Source organism: Ranitomeya imitator, chromosome 4 (assembly GCF_032444005.1).
Source record: "Ranitomeya imitator isolate aRanImi1 chromosome 4, aRanImi1.pri, whole genome shotgun sequence".
NCBI lineage: Eukaryota > Metazoa > Chordata > Amphibia > Anura > Dendrobatidae > Ranitomeya > Ranitomeya imitator.
Genome location: NC_091285.1, coordinates 161,719,396 through 161,737,203, shown reverse-complemented (window position 1 = coordinate 161,737,203; position 17,808 = coordinate 161,719,396). Strand labels below are relative to the sequence as shown.

The 17,808-nt window shown below is 45.1% G+C and overlaps 1 protein-coding gene across 2 annotated transcripts in view; it reads right to left on the bottom strand.

Annotated features, from left to right (window-relative positions):
- TCERG1 (transcription elongation regulator 1) overlaps nucleotides 1–17,808 on the bottom strand; it is a 112,118-nt gene that overhangs the window by 15,296 nt on the left and 79,014 nt on the right. The window lies entirely within an intron of this gene.

Genomic DNA, 17,808 nt, shown 5'->3' with positions numbered 1-17,808 from the left:
AGTAGTACAATGTTTGGAGGATGGATCCCTGGGGGCTCTGGTGAAATTATACCTGACTGTATTGTTGATATATAGGCTGTGGGGTAGGCTGAGACATATACGTGGGATTACGGACTTGACTAGATTCTCACCACTATGGCATAACAATAATTTACAGGAGTTTAAGGCATTGGGGGTATTGACAGAATGGCAGGTCAAAGGGATTCAGTACGTGTATCAAATAATTGAGCGAGGTGAGTTGAAATCCTTTTCCCAATTGCAGGAGGAATTTGGTCTTGGGCCTGCGGGGGAATATCAGTATTTGCAGATGAGGCATGCTTTTGGAGCTCAGAATAGGGACGGAGGTATTAGAATTCAAAGGGATATAGTGCTAGAGTATGTGTGTAATGAAGGGACTACTGGGGGGGTTATTTCTACTCTGTATAAAGACCTGTTATATACTTTCCTATTGGGGTTTCCGATAATGGCGAGAGCTAAGTGGGAGAGGGATCTGGGTCCCATGGAGAACGAGACTTGGGAGTCGGTGCTAGAATGGGTTCCACGACTGTCACTGAGCGAACCGTATAGGCGGTCACAGCTCTACGTAATACACAGGGTTTATAGGTCTCCGATAGTGCTATATAAGGCAGGTTTGCGTGATGATTCTGAATGCCCGAGGTGTAACTCTACAGATGCTGATATATTTCATATGATGTGGACGTGTCTGAGACTGGCTGCCTTTTGGTTGGTAGTTTTGAAACGTATGGAAGGTGTGTATGGATGCACGGTGCCAAGGGACCCGGTGGTGTGCTTGTTGGGATGCGTGGATGAGATTGGAGTGGATAACAACCTGAAGATAGCTATTGCCAGATTGCTGTACATGGCCAGGAAAGCAATAGCGCGGAATTGGATCAGGGAAGAACCGCCTTCAAGAAGAGAATTCCTTCAGTATGTGAAGCAGGGCCTGACACTGGAAAAGGGGTTTTATAAGAAAAGAGGGAAAATTGATATGTTCAATAAACTATGGTCTCTGTGGATTGCCATGGGATAGGGGTATTATAGGAATTGAGTGAATTAGGGTCCCAGATTGATGGCAATGTAACATGTGGCTTACATTATTGGCTGAGGGATTAGTTACTCTATAGTTTTAATGATGGAGTTGTTAAGCAAGGTGAGCTGTCTTGTTGGGTGGGGACAGGGGATGTTGGTATTGAAGGGGGTTGTTTGAAGGGGAAAACTTTGTATTGAAAATGAGAATGTAACATGTCAATTATCTTGTTATGCTTAATAAAAATCTATTTGAATTAAATGCAAATGACCCATAGAGGAGTGATGGACCCCCCAGTCTTGTAGAAACAAGAGAACAATTATAGAACAGTTTTTGGTGGAACAGGTTCCTACAGACTTGTTCAATGTGCAAGTAGCCCATGTGTTACTGGTTCTATAATTGTTCTCTTGTTTCTACAAGACTGGGGAGTCCATCACTCCTCTGTGGGTCATTTGCATTCAGCTGGTCCATCCTGCATGTCCACATGGATATTCCTTCTCTGAACGCTGCTTATACAGGTACTATACAGATGATCAGGTTTTAAATACATCAGATAGGGATTATATACATTAGATAGGACTGCTCTATAAGGGTATACCTTGACGATTGGTGGAGCAGCTTAGTATACATTTTTTTTGCAAAAAAAGTATCAACTAAATACCCTGTTTTTTTCCATCTTTTGACAAGCACTTGCTTATTACTGTGATTTTTTTTTTTTTTTAACAACAGAGTATCTTTTACCTCACTGTGCTTTTTTGTGTCTTCAAGTTTTTTGGTGGTCTGAACAGGTTCCTACAGACTTGTTCAATGTGCAAGTAGCCCATGTGTTTCTGGTTCTAAAATTTATTCTGCCACATACTACCACTGTCACAGAATGTAATGACACACACACCGGAATGGAAATGGGGAGAGGAAGGAAATGGAATGGAAATGAGGGATGGACACTTCCTGAGCTCCAACCTGAGCCTGTCCCTGCACTCCCCTAACGCCCTAAGCGGGTCCTTCCCCTACCACAGTCAGGAACCTCGTCCCTTGCTGTCATCTTGCACTGCCCTAGCTAGTGCACTGCAGACGGTACAACACAGGGGGTGGTGACAAACACGAGATAGACAAGGTAAAAACACCAAACTTAGCTCAACAACTTTCTCTGCTGCAAAGCACCGCACAGCAGAAGAAAGGCACCGGGACCAACTCCATGACACCAGCAGATTCACCACTGCAGCCAGAGAGTCCTTACTGCAGTATTGGTCAACATAGATTGCGCCATCACCGACCGTCAGCTGATGCATCAGGTGACTATTTAAAGGATGGTCGGAGTGGTCACCACCCACATCAGCTGACCTAGTAACTCTGCAATTGTAGTACACTGCCAGCAAGGGAAACGGACACCAACAACTGCTGGCCGGAAAGGAAAAAAGCTGCATTTAAATCATAGTGGAACCAGAGCTGCCACGCATCCAAAAATTATGACTTGCTGCCAACATGATGTATAGTCAGACACCAAGTTCTGCCAACATTCACGATAAATCTTCGCTCATTCCTCAAGGTTAGTGGCCTCCAGTTTATCAATATTCAAGAATTTGCATGCTGCGAACTGCCACGCAGAAAATTTTTAGTGAGATTTGAAGTCAGATGACTGATGGCCACAGTACAATCCTCCAGGAATTTTTTCTGAAACCAAGCCTTGGAGAACTGAGGAATGTTTGAGAGCATTGTCCTGTTAATGACGCTCAAGCTTCAGCTTTCTGCCAGAAGGCTTGATGTTTTCTTCTAGGATTACTGAATACTTGATTGAATTCATCTTGTGCTCCACATGATGCAGGTTTCCAGTGTCAGAGAAAGCATTGCAATCTTAGAGCATTACTGAGCACTGCCATGCTTCACTGTATGCAGTGTGTTCGTCTCACCGTACAGTTAATTCTTCCTCCTCCAAATATACAGTTGATCCATAGGCCTAACAATATTTTAGATGTTTCATTGCTCCACAGACCCAAAAGTGTCTGAAGCTTATTTATATGGTTTTAACCAGATCTGCATTGGAGTTTCTTTTGGATCAGTAGAGGTTTAAATATTGGAATTCAGACATTGACTCTTTCAGGGTTTAGCAAACACCTTAAGATGCAAACTGACTGTTTAATATTGGTGCAAGTCTGTTGCTGTCACTTGAAGGTTTTTTACCATCTGCCTCTTCAAGAATGTGAAGGCACCTGGTGATAGTTTCCTTTTTCTTCCACGTCCAGGTAATGTAGCCACCTCTTTCTGCATGCACAGGTAGTGTAGCCATTGTTCCTCTAGCTTTAAAGTTGTGAACTATATTTCCCACTAGATCTCTAGGAACAGTCAAATGTCTTTGTTTTTTGTACAAGGCAGTGACCCCTTAACTTCTTAGACCACTTTCAACAACCCAAAAACATTAGTGAGCTAGTAGCCATTGCCCCTGAGGAAGCAGAGAAGTTTGTTAGCAGCTGGTGTTTGGGAATGATGCATCAAATTTGCAGTAGGTCAGAACTGCCAAATGTGCTATATTAAGTACTGCAGTCCCCTTTATGACAGCGGTCTTTAGTGGTCATTAAAAGTATCATTTTGTGATGAAATCACTTGTTATATTAGTTGTGTTGAGCTTTTTAAATTGTTCTCACTAAAAAGTGAACACATCTGTTCATATCACGTTTGCAGCCTAGGCCAAGAAAAATATATCCTCATAAAACCAATATTTATACCGACATATGACCTAAAGCTGCAAAGTATTTAAGTGTATAGGAATACAGAAGAATATGTCACCTATGGATATGTTAGGAGCGTTTAAGCACCATAGGCTCAAAATATGACGTGGACAAGGCCTTAAAACGGCCATACAACTTCAACAGCTGTCGACAAGACGCCTGGCCAGCCTTCCTCTACTTGCTAAAGGCCACCTTAACAAGGACTGGTCAAAAGTGGATACTTGTTGCTGTAATTTTTTTTCTAAAATGAACCGCACAGATCTAGGATATACCGTATATACGCGAGTATAAGCTGAGATTTTCAGTCCACTTTTTTGGGCTGAAAGTAACCCTCTCGGCTTATACTCGAGTCATTCATACCCACGGGTCGGCAGGGGAGGGGGAGCGGAGCTGTGTAATAATACTCACCTGCTCCTGGCACGGTCCTTGCACGTCCCTGGTTCTCCGGGGACTGACAGCTTCTTCCTGTATTGAGCGGTCACATGGTACCGCTCATTACAGTAATGAATATGGACCCAAATCCACTCCCATAGGGGTGGAGCTGCATATTCATTACTGTAATGAGCGGTACCATGTGACCGCTCACTACAGGAAGAAGCTGCCGGTGCTGGAGAACAGACTTGCAGGGACCGCGCCAGGAGCAGGCGAGTATAACTCAGTGCGCGATATTCACCTGCTCCCCGTTCCACCATGGGCGCCGCTGCGTCTTCCACGTCCTCTGCAGTGACACTCTGGTCAGAGGGCGCGATGACGCGATTAGTGCCCGCCGCCCACTGCCTGAACGTCAGTACAGAGGACGGGGAAGACACAGGGGCGGTCGTCGGTGGAACGGGGGAGCAGGTGAATATCGCAAGTGCCGGGGGCCTGAGAGGTATGTAATTTTATTTTTTTTTTTTAATTGCAGCAACAGCATATGGGGCAATTATCTGTATGGAGCATCTTATGGGGCCATGTGCAGCATTATATGGGGCAAATATCTGTATGGGGCCATGTGCAGCATTATATGGGGCAATTATCTGTATGGAGCATCTTATGGGGCAAATATCTGTATGGGGCCATGTGCAGCATTATATGGGGCAAATATCTGTATGGAGCATCTTATGGGGCTATAATCCACATTTGTGGAACATTATACGGGGCAAATGTGTCTATGGAGCATCTTATGGGGTCATAATCAACATTTGTGCAGCATTATATGGGGCATATTATAATATGGAGCATCTTATGCAGCCCATCATAAACTGTATGGGGCGTATTTTGTATGGAGCATCTTACGGGGCCATCATGAACTGTATGGAGCATTATATGGGGCTCCTGATTCAATATGGATATTCAAAAAAACAAACTACTGATGTCTCAATTAATTTTACTTTTATTGGTATCTATTTTAATTTTTGAAAGTTACAAGTAGCTGCTCCATTTTCCACCCTCGGCTTATACTCAAGTATATACGGTATTTAGATTTTTTTTTGTCTTTTACAAGGTGGCAGTGTTCACAGGTAAAAATAGAGAACAGCCTATAGACCCATCCCTTCATTCAAATCATCAAATTTAGCAGTAAATAAGGCGGCCCATCTCTCAGTGATTGTATGGCAGATATTTAAAAGAACAAAAACCTAAAAGAGTGCTTTCTAGGGACAAGCAGAAATAACAGTAAAAACTGTTCACTGTTGACAGGTCCTATAACTTTAGTGTGTAATCTCGACTGCTTAGTAAATAAAAATAAACTGAAACCTGCTACACAAGTGGTAGTGGTGAAAATATACATAGAAGCACATTTATAAAAACACATTAATTGGCCAGAGTATAGACAAAGAAATAGGTGACAGAAGGAAGGAAGGGGGGAGGGGGGGGACAACACACAAACAGCCCATCTGAGCCAAAACAGCATCAGCTCACGGTGTAAATCAGTATAATGATCCTAGAAAGTCTCCCTGCCATGGGTATGTCAGAGACTGGGGTTGTGCTTGCTGATTTTATTATCTCCAGGGTGATATGTGCTTCTCACTGATGACTTCTTGCGTAGGTGACATTTAAGCACATTCATTTTTCATGTGTGACCTTTGGCTCAGAAAAGCTGCAGCATCTACTTGAAAATGTGCCAAGTTCAGAGACAAAATGACAGTAAGTTCTCTGAATAACAATAGTTCTCTAAAAAACTATGAAGAAGGGGGTCAGGAAAAGCAAGCGATTTACTTCATCTGTTATTTTGGTCTTTTTTCCATTTAATACCTTGGTGGTATTTGAAACTGTTAATTTGCATTCCAGCCTAAAGATGTACAAGCAGAATTCCTTCATGACTGGGTGAATTCTTGTTTTTGCACTTAGCCTCCCCCTCTTCCAAGAGCCACATCTTCCCCTCCCCCATCACCATATGTATGAGGAAGAGTTTTTTTGCGAGAAGATTTGTCGCTTTGCATGACACATTTTACTATATATTGAAATGAAAAACAGGAAAAAAAAAAATGTATAACTGCCAGAAGGGAGCTAGGGGCCTTTTTTAAAAAAAAACAAAACTCCTTCATGACATGCATGTCGTGTCTCTCCCTTTGACGTGGGCTCCGGCACTGAGCCCACATATCTCCCGACACATGTCAGCTGTTTGGAACAGCCACGGGTGGAATTGCGATCCACCCACGGCTGTTAACCTGGTAAATGACGCTGTCAATCTCTGACAGTGGCATTGAATTTGATAATATGAGAGCGTGTCACTAATCCTGCCCATGTCACATGATCGAGGGTTGCTGATGTGTTGGCATGACAATCTGAGGTATGCAGCAGAACTCTGTGGTTGTAATTGCCTGATTGCTACGAGCGCCGCCCAACGGTCAGCGCACATAGCAAGTACACATAGCAAGTAAGCATTTCTGCTACACAGTGTCGATCTGATCATCACCTTTGTGTAGCAGAGGCAATACGAAGACTGCAGTTTCTAGTCTCCCATGGAGACTATTGAAGCAGTGAAAAGTTAAAAATAAAAAAAGGCATTTTTGTGTACTCACGGTAAAATAGTTTTCTCCGAGCCATTCATTGGGGGACACAGACCGTGGGTGTATGCTGCTGCCACTAAGTGATACAAAGAAAGTTAGCTCCTCTCCTGCAGTATACGCCCTCCTGCTGGCTCTCAGCTAACCAGTTCGGTGCAAAAGCAGTAGAAGATCAATAACAACCTATGAGCGTATAGCATGTCACATTATATATGAGAGCATAGCATGTCAAATTATAAAACAAGCACAAGCTAATAACAGGGTGGGAGCTGTGTCCCCCAATAAATGGCTCAGAGAAAAGGATATTACGGTGAGTACACAAAAATCCCTATTTCTCCTTCGCCTCATTGGGGGACGTCCCAAAGCAGTCCCTGGGTGGGAACAACATCAGATAAGGGCCTGTGTAAACGCTACTTACAAGTGCGCCATGAAGAGTCTGCCTGCCCAGACTCACATCTGTGGAAGTCTGGGAATTATAGTGCTTTAAGAATGCATGCGGACTGGACGAACCCGCAAACCTGCAGGCGTGCTCTGCCGACGCAGAACTCAAGAAACCTCGATAGATGTCAGCCTATCTCCTTGTCTAACACGGAAGGACTCCTGGATTGTGTAACGAATCTACCAGGCTAATATGGCCGATGAGACGCTAAACCCTTCCTGTAACCGTCAGGAAGCCTTCTTCTTACAGTCAGGAAGCCCTAAATAAAGCGTCCAACCTTCGGAAGGACGCCGTCCTCGGGACGTACCCACTCAGAGCACTCACTTTGTCCAGAATATGGGGAATCCATTCAGTTTTGTGGACTGGTGCCGAAAGAGATGAGGGAAGAACAATGCCCTTGTAACAGTGGGAATACAATACCACCTTGGTAACAAGGGAAGGGGATAGCCTAAGGACAACCTTGCCTTGATGGTAAGGAAAAAAGTCTGAAAGAACAGAGCGGCAAGCTCCGAAGACTCGTCAGGATGACGAAACAGAAAAAAGGGCAACCTTCCCTGATAGTAAAGTCTGTCCGGATCAAAAGGAGTCTACTGTAAGACTCCCAGGACCATTAAGGTCCCCAAAGATCTAAAGGTATGCAATAGGGAAGAACCACATGTGAAAACTCCCTGCGAGAAAGTCCCTACTTGCAGTTTTGTTGCAATAAGATGGAAAGGTACTAGCTCCGCAAACAAAAAAAACTGACGTGGTCAGTGCAGATCTCCGAGGATCACTGGGGCCCTTCCTGCTTCCAAAAAGGCATTTGGAAGTAGTGGAAGAGGGGTTATGGAAACTGGTACCACGTCAGAACCAGAGCATGCACTGCGATGGCTATTGGATCTCGAGGCTGAACCATGAATTCGAGTACATTGGCGTTCAGTCTGGACTGAAGGCAGATCTGATGGAAGACTTCCGGGTGAAGTTCCCACTCACTTGAGGCGGAACCCTGACGGCTGAATATGTCTGCCGCCCAGAGTTCTACTCCTGGGATATGTTCTGTCGAGATCACCGAATAAAAGTTCTCGGCCCATCAGAGAATGTGAGGTATCTCGGCCATGGCGCCTGACCGTGGGTACCTGCTAGATGATTGACGTATGGCACAGCTATGGCATTATCCAATTGAATTCGGATGGGGTGATCCGCCAGAAGGCAGTGGACCTGCTGTAGGACTAGCCGTACCATTCGGATCCCCAGAGCAATGATCGAGAGAAGACTGGCATTGGTAGTCACTAATAACCATTGAACCGGGAGAAAGGATCTCCCCTGGATGAGGAATGAGCTCAGAGACTACCCTCTGAAAGCCTGTTTGACTTGCTGAAGACAAGCGGCGGAAAGGAAACTGCTTCCATTGCTGTCACTTTTTTTCCTCAGAACCCTCCTAGCAAATCGAATTGAATGAGGGCATAAGTGATCAAGTGCGCGAGCTCCCTGTTGAAGGGCCACGGTCTTGTCTCAAGGGAGAATTATCATCCTTCTGGAAATGTGCAGGATCATCCTCAAAAAGGATATCTGCTGGGCTGGAAATGAGGAAAATTTGTCTAAGTTTAGCTGCCAGCCCAGGTGAGAGAGGGTATCGCAAGTGATATAGATGACTCAGCGCAGTCCTGGAAGGGCAGCTAGAAAGCCGACAAGATAGGGCAGGATGACCACGCCTCTAGGGTGCAAGAGGAACATGACAGCAGTCATGACTCTTGCGAACATTCTGGGTGCGGTAGCAAGGCCGAAGGGCAAGGTCGTGACTTGAAAATGCGGTTATCGAATGGAAAAGCGAAGGAATTTTTGAAGGGAAAAATAGGAATGTGAGGGTAAGCATCTTGAATGTCGATGGATGCCAAAAAAACTCCTCCTCTTTCTCTTGAAGTAATGGCTGTGCGGAGGAACTCCATCCAAAGAAGGAGGACCTTGTCAAAGGTTGTTAGAAGTTTGAGGTCCAGGATCGGTCTTACTTTTCGTTCCCCTTTTTGGAACCAAGATCCCTTAGATCTAGACTGTCCTGCACAACCCTTCCACTGTTGGTTGGGTCTGTAGGAAACATACGATTTTTTGTTAGTCTCCCGCTCAAGAGATTTGATTGGCCAGCTGTCCTGTCTTCAGGAAAAAGAGGATACATGGAGGCGACACTCCATGTGCTCATCTGTTGAAAGTGTGGGGAGATCGGTACCCTTGAAGGGGCCGTCGCCCCTAAGAATCAGCTCAGGTGTGGCATCCCACGTCGTAGGAGAGGATATGGAGAGGTGACACTCTCCGTGCTCGCCTGTTGATGGTTCGGGAAGATCAAAGCCTTGAAAGGATCCGTCGCCCCTTCGTTGTAGAAAGTAAAATTAAAAATGTAAAAGATAAAAAAAGTTTTGGGTCTGAATAGCAAACTTGTCCGTGTGCCTCCTACGGACACTAAGCAAGAATTGGTTAGCTGAGAGCCAGCAGGAGGGTGTATACTGCAGGGGAGGAGCTAACTTTCTTTGTATCACTTAGTGTCAGCCTCCTAGTGGCAGTAGTATACACCCACAGTTTGTGTCCTCCAATGAGGCAAAGGAGAAAAAAAGTTTTAAAAAATACTACAAAAATAATAAAAAAAAAATATAAAAAGTTCACATGACCCCCCATTCAAAATAAAACAATTAATACACATTCGGTATCGCAGAGTTCTGAATCGCCTGATCTATAAAGATATAAAAAGACTTAATCCACTAGGTAAACTGCGTAGCGGGGAAAAAAAAAAAAGTAAAAGTGCCAGAACTACGTTTTTGGGTCACCGCAACATTGCATTAAAACGCAATAAGGGGCGATCAAAAGATCGCATCTACACCAAAATGGTATCAATAAAAACGTCAGCCTGGCACGCAAAAAATAAGGCTTAACCCAGCCCCAGATAACGAAAAATAGAGACGCTAAGGGTCTCGGAAAATGAAGCAATTTTTTTTTTTAAACACAAACTTTGGATTTTTTTCCCACTACTTTAAAAAGAACCTAGAAATGTTTGGATCTACAAACGAGTAAGGACATGGAGAATCATAAGGGCAGGTCATGGTTAAAAAAAAAAAAAAAGAAAATTGTAGAATTGCACTTTTTTCTTTGCAATTTCACCGAACTTCAAACTTTTGTCCCATTTTCCAGTACACATGGTAAAACCAATCGTCTCGTTCAAAAGTGCAACTTGTCCCACAAAAAACAAGCCCTCACACTGCCATATTAATGGAAAAAAAAAAAAAAAAAAAGTTATGGCTCTGGGAAGAAGGGGAGCGAAGAACAAACGCATAAACAAACGTTTCACCAAAAAAAAAAAAAAAAAAAAAACACAAAAAAACAGACCTGCCATTATAACAAAAATAGGAGAACCATGAGCCAAAAAGTAGCCAAAAGAGTATACCCAAAATATAAACTTTATTGAAAAACACTAAATACCAGAAACATAGTATTACCATATACATAAAAGTGACAAGTTCGTGACTAAATCCTTTGGCAAAAAGAGTAACCATGAATCACAGACCGGGACAATAGCACAGTGAATTGCTGACTCATAAGCATGCAGCAAATGTGCTGCCAGTAAGTGCACACAAAAGCATATGTAAATGTTCAAACAGCCAGGCTGAGAAATATCAGCGCATAGATAAGTGCTATGGTAATGGCCGTAGGCTAATGTGCACACATTACATATAAAAGAGTTCTAATTACCCATGTGGAGTGGAGTGGAGTACAGGTCCCGTCTGGATCTGCCATTATGATTCTCCAGGTCATTACGAGTTTGCAGATACCAAATATGTATATCGTAGGTTCTTTTTTTTATTTATGAGGTGAACATTTTTTAAAAAAAAAGTTTGTTAAAAAAACAAAAAACATGATTTTTGGTTGCTTACCGTAAAATCTGTTTCTTGGAGCCTCCATTGGGGGACACAGGAACCATGGGTGTATGCTGCTGCCACTAGGAGGCTGACACTATGCAAATAAAAGTTAGCTCCTCCTCTGCAGTGTACACCCCACTGACTGGCATTATACTTTTCAGTTAGTGAGAAAGCAGTAGGAGATAAATAACAAGGTTGAAAAACCATAACCACAAACTTGGGAACTGTAAACATGAGAACAGTAATAGAACATAAAATAACGGAAACTGAGAAACATTGGGAGGGTGCTGTGTCCCCCAATGGAGGCTCCAAGAAACAGATTTTACGGTAAGCAACCAAAAATCCTGTTTTCTTTATCATCTCTCATTGGGGAAGACAGGAACCATGGGACGTCCCAAAGCAGTCCCTGGGGCGGGAAAAACAGACTTCCATCAGGTCAGAGGACTCACCACTGCCGCCTGTGAGATCCTCCTGCCTAGGCTGGCGTCCGCCGAAGCGTAGGTATGGACCTTGTAAAAATTTGGCGAACGTGTGGATGGAAGACCAAGTTGCTGCTTTGCAAAGCTGTAGGGCGGAAGCCCTGTGGTGCACCGCCCAGGAGGCGCCGACTGCCCAGGTAGAGTGAGCCTTGATCCCAGGAGGGGGCACTCTGTTCTTGACCCGGTAAGCCTCCAGAATTGCCGTTCTGATCCAGCGAGCAATAGTCGCCTTAGAAGCCGGTTGGCCTCTGCGCATGCCATCAGGAATGACGAAAAGAGAATCAGTCTTCCGGAAAGTGGACGTTCTATCCAGGTAGATCCTAACTGCCCTGACGAGGTCCAGCTTGTTCAACGATCGCTCCAGAGGATGAGTCAGAGCTGGGCAAAAGGAAGGTAGAACGATGTCCTCGTTGAGGTGGAAGGTGGAAACCACCTTAGGAAGGAAAGAAGGCGAGGCCTGAGGACCACCTTGTCCTGGTGAATGACCAAGAACGGAGGTCGGCAAGACAGGGCCGCCAACTCGGAAACGCGGCGGATAGAAGTGATGGCCACAAGAAAGGCCACCTTCAAAGATAGAACTGACAGGGGAATCTCCCAGAGAGGCTCAAAGGAGGAACCCCTCAGAACGTCCAGCACAAGATTCAAATCCCATGAATCAACAGGGGCCCTATACGGAGGGACAGCATGGGCTGCTCCTTGAAGGAAGGTCTTAACCTGTGGCCGAGAAGCTAAAGTCTTCAGAAAAAGGATGGAAAGCGCAGAAACCTGGCCCTTGAGGGAACTCCGGGCAAGGCCCGAATCCAGTCCTGCCTGAAGGAAGGCCAAGATGGAAGGCAGGGAAATGGACATAGATGAAACGTGGTTGGACTTGCACCAATGCAAGTAAGCCTTCCAGGTACGATAGTAGATCCTGGAAGACGAAGGCTTCTGAGCCTGGATCATGGTGAGAATCACCTGGTCCGAAAGGCCGGACGCTCTTAGAACTGCAGTCTCAACAGCCACGCCGTTAAACTGAACGACCGAGAATTCGGGTGGCAGATTGGACCCGGAGACAGCAGATCGGGACTGTCTGGAAGGCGCCAGGGGGGGCGTCCTGTTGTGGATTCTGTTTTTGGGCTCCCTCTGGTGGTTACAGATGGTACTGGGTGACTTGTGTTTTCTGCGGTCTCTGGTGTCCACCTGTTCTATTAGGATATGGGAGTTTCCTATTTAACCTGGCTTTCTTGTCATTTCCTCGCCGGCTATCAATGTAATCAGTGTGTCTTGTTACTTCTGCTTCCCGCTTCTGTAATCTTCAGGACAAGCTAAGTTTTTGATTTTCCTGTTCCACGTTTTGCTTAATTTTTGTCTTAGTCCAGCTTGCAGATATGCGATTCCTTTTTGCTGGTTGCTCTAGTGGGCTGATATTACTCCTCATGTTCCATGAGTTGGCACATGAGTTCAAGTAATTTCAGGATGTTTTTTTTGTAGGGTTTTTCGCTGACCGCGCAGTTCACTTTTGTATCCTCTGCTATCTAGCTTTAGCGGGCCTCATTTTGCTGAATCTGTTTTCATAACTACGTATGTGCTTTCCTCTCATTTCACCGTCATTACATGTGGGGGGCTGCTATTTCTGTGGGGTCTTTCTCTGGAGGCAAGAGAGGTCTGTGTTTCTTCTAATAGGGGAAGTTAGTCCTTCGGCTGGCGCGAGACGTCTAGGAATCATCGTAGGCACGTTCCCCGGCTACAGCTAGTTGTGTGTTAGGTTCAGGATCGCGGTCAGCTGTTTTGTTTTTTGTGCTTGTCCTTTTGTGATCCCCTGCCATTGGGATCATGACAGTATAGCCGGCCAACAAGTGGTAATCGTATTGGCTGAAGTAGGAGGAAAAGTAGTCTGAGGAAGTTTTTTTTTTTTTTTCCCTCAGAGTTTGCTGCCTAGCCTTAATTGCAGCCTGGCTGTGTCTTACCTCCTCTTAATCCCTGAATGGCTCTGACCTCAGCTGTTTATCATGGACGTCCAGAGTTTGGCTTCCAGCCTGAATAATCTTGCTGCTAAGGTTCAAAATATACAAGATTTTGTTGTACATGCTCCTATGTCTGAACCTAGAATTCCTATCCCAGAGTTTTTTTCTGGAGATAGATCTAGTTTTCTGAATTTTAGGAACAATTGCAAGTTGTTTCTTTCTTTAAAATCTTGCTCCTCTGGAGACCCTGCTCAGCAAGTCAAAATTGTTATATCTTTCCTGCGGGGTGACCCTCAGAATTGGGCATTTGCATTGGCACCAGGGGATCCTGCGTTGCTCAATGTGGATGCGTTTTTTCTGGCATTGGGTTTGCTCTATGAGGAACCTAACCTAGAGATTCAGGCTGAAAGAGCTTTATTGGCTCTCTCTCAGGGGCAAGATGAAGCGGAAATATATTGTCAGAGATTTCGGAAATGGTCGGTGCTTACTCAGTGGAATGAGTGCGCCCTGGCTGCAAGATTCAGAGATGGCCTTTCTGAGGCCATTAAAGATGTTATGGTGGGGTTCCCTGCGCCTACAGGTCTGAATGAGTCTATGACTATGGCTATTCAGATTGATCGGCGTTTGCGGGAGCGCAAACCTGTGCACCATTTGGCGGTGTCTTCTGAACAGGCACCTGAGACAATGCAATGTGATAGAATTCAGTCCAGAAGTGAACGGCAAAACTATAGGCGGAAAAATGGGTTGTGTTTTTATTGTGGTGATTCAGCTCATGTTATATCAGCATGCTCTAAGCGCACAAAAAAGGTTGACAAGTCTGTTGCCATTAGTACTTTACAGTCTAGGTTCATTCTGTCTGTGACTCTGATTTGTTCATTATCAGCAATTTCCGTCGATGCCTATGTGGATTCAGGCGCTGCCCTGAGTCTTATGGATTGGTCATTTGCCAACCGCTGTGGGTTTAGTCTGGAGCCTCTGGAAGTCCCTGTTCCTTTGAAAGGAATTGACTCTACACCTTTGGCTATGAACAAACCTCAGTACTGGACACAAGTGACCATGCGTATGACTCCCGTTCATCAGGAGGTGATTCGCTTCCTGGTACTGTATAATTTACATGATGTCTTAGTGCTTGGTCTGCCATGGTTACAAACTCATAACCCAGTCTTGGACTGGAAAACGATGTCTGTGTTAAGCTGGGGATGTCAGGGGGTTCATGATGATGCACCTCCGATTTCTATCGCTTCATCTACTCCTTCTGAGGTTCCTGTATTTTTGTCTGATTATCGGGATGTTTTTGAGGAGCCTAAGCTCAATTCGCTTCCTCCTCACAGGGATTGCGATTGTGCTATAGATTTGATTCCTGGCAGTAAATTTCCTAAAGGACGTTTGTTCAATCTGTCAGTGCCAGAGCATACTGCTATGCGGGATTATGTTAAGGAGTCCTTGGAAAAGGGACATATCCATCCATCTTCGTCCCCTTTGGGAGCAGGTTTTTTTTTCGTGGCCAAAAAAGATGGTTCCTTGAGGCCTTGTATAGATTACCGTCTTTTGAATAAGATTACAGTCAAATATCAGTATCCTTTGCCATTGTTGACTGATTTGTTCGCTCGCATTAAGGGGGCTAAATGGTTCACTAAGATTGATCTTCGGGGTGCGTATAATCTTGTGCGGATAAAGCAGGGTGATGAGTGGAAAACCGCATTTAATACGCCTGAGGGCCATTTTGAGTATTTGGTGATGCCTTTTGGACTTTCTAATGCTCCTTCTGTCTTCCAGTCCTTTATGCACAATATTTTCCGTGAATATCTGGATAAATTTAAGATTGTGTATTTGGATGATGTTTTGGTTTTTTCTGACGACTGGGAGTCCCATGTTCAGCAGGTCAGGAAGGTGTTTCAGGTCCTGCGGGCCAATTCTTTGTTTGTAAAAGGTTCAAAGTGTCTCTTTGGAGTCCAGAAGATTTCTTTTTTGGGGTATATTGTTTCCCCTTCTACTATTGAGATGGATCCCGTCAAGGTTCAGGCTATTTGTGACTGGACGCAGCCTATATCTCTTAAGAGTCTACAGAAGTTCTTTGGCTTTGCTAATTTTTATCGTTGTTTCATAACTAATTTTTCTAGTGTTGTTAAGCCTTTGACGGATTTGACTAAGAAGGGTGCTGATGTTGCTGATTGGTCTCCTGCGGCTGGGAAGGCCTTTCAGGAACTTAAGCGCCGGTTTTCTTCTGCTCCTGTGTTGCGTCAGCCAGATGTTTCGTTTCCTTTTCAGGTTGAGGTTGATGCTTCCGAGATTGGAGCGGGGGCGGTTTTGTCGCAGAGAAGCTCCGATTGCACAGTGATGAAGCCATGTGCGTTCTTTTCTAGAAAGTTTTCGCCCACTGAGCGGAATTATGATGTTGGTAATCGGGAGCTTTTGGCCATGAAGTGGGCATTTGAGGAGTGGCGTCATTGGCTTGAGGGTGCTAGACATCGTGTGGTGGTCTTGACTGATCACAAAAATCTGATTTACCTTGAGTCTGCCAAGCGTCTGAATCCTAGACAGGCTCGTTGGTCACTGTTTTTCTCCCGTTTCGATTTTGTGGTTTCATACCTGCCAGGTTCAAAGAATGTGAAGGCGGATGCTCTTTCTAGGAGTTTTGTGCCTGACTCCCCTGGAAATTCTGAGCCCACTGGTATCCTTAGGGATGGGGTGATTTTGTCGGCTGTCTCCCCAGACTTGCGACGTGCTTTGCAGGAGTTTCAGGCGGATAAACCTGATCGTTGTCCGCCTGAAAGACTGTTTGTTCCGGATAATTGGACCAGTAGAGTCATCTCCGAGGTCCATTCTTCTGCGTTGGCAGGTCATCCTGGAATATTTGGTACTAGAGACTTGGTGGCCAGGTCTTTTTGGTGGCCTTCCTTGTCGAGGGATGTGCGTTCTTTTGTGCAGTCTTGTGAAGTTTGCGCTCGGGCTAAGCCTTGCTGTTCTCGGGCCAGTGGATTGTTGTCACCTTTGCCTATCCCGAAGAGGCCTTGGACGCACATTTCCATGGACTTTATTTCGGATCTCCCTGTCTCTCAAAAAATGTCCGTCATCTGGGTTGTGTGTGACCGCTTTTCTAAGATGGTTCATCTGGTACCCTTGCCTAAGTTACCTTCCTCCTCTGAGTTGGTCCCTCTGTTTTTTCAGAACGTGGTTCGTTTGCATGGGATTCCGGAGAACATCGTTTCTGACAGGGGATCCCAGTTTGTGTCTAGATTTTGGCGGACGTTCTGTGATAAGATGGGCATTGATTTGTCCTTTTCGTCTGCATTCCATCCTCAGACGAATGGCCAGACGGAACAAACTAATCAGACCTTGGAAACTTATTTAAGGTGTTTTGTTTCTGCTGATCAAGATGACTGGGTTACCTTTTTGCCGCTTGCCGAATTTGCCCTTAATAATCGGGCTAGTTCTGCTACCTTGGTTTCTCCTTTCTTTTGTAATTCGGGGTTTCATCCTCGTTTTTCCTCTGGTCAGGTGGAGCCTTCTGATTGTCCTGGAGTGGACATGGTGGTGGATAGATTGCATCAGATTTGGAGTCATGTGGTGGACAATTTGAAGTTGTCCCAGGAGAGGGCTCAGCAGTTTGCTAATCGCCGTCGCCGCGTGGGTCCTCGACTTCATGTTGGGGACTTGGTGTGGTTGTCTTCTCGTTTTGTTCCTATGAAGGTCTCTTCTCCTAAGTTCAAGCCTCGGTTCATCGGTCCCTATAGGATCTTGGAAATTCTTAACCCTGTGTCGTTTCGTTTGGTTCTCCCGGCATCGTTTGCTATTCATAATGTGTTCCATCGGTCGTTGTTGCGGAGGTATGAGGTACCTGTTCCTTCGCTTGAACCTCCTGCTCCGGTGCTGGTGGAGGGAGAATTGGAGTATGTTGTGGAGAAGATCTTGGATTCTCGTGTTTCCAGATGGAAACTCCAATATTTGGTCAAGTGGAAGGGTTATGGTCAGGAGGATAATTCTTGGGTGGTTGCCTCTGATGTTCATGCTGCTGATTTGGTCCGTGCATTTCATAGGGCTCATCCTGGTCGCCCTGGTGGTTCTCGTGAGGGTTCGGTGACCCCTCCTCAAGGGGGGGGGTACTGTTGTGGATTCTGTTTTTGGGCTCCCTCTGGTGGTTACAGATGGTACTGGGTGACTTGTGTTTTCTGCGGTCTCTGGTGTCCACCTGTTCTATTAGGATATGGGAGTTTCCTATTTAACCTGGCTTTCTTTTCATTTCCTCGCCGGCTATCAATGTAATCAGTGTGTCTTGTTACCTCTGCTTCCCGCTTCTGTAATCTTCAGGACAAGCTAAGTTTTTGATTTTCC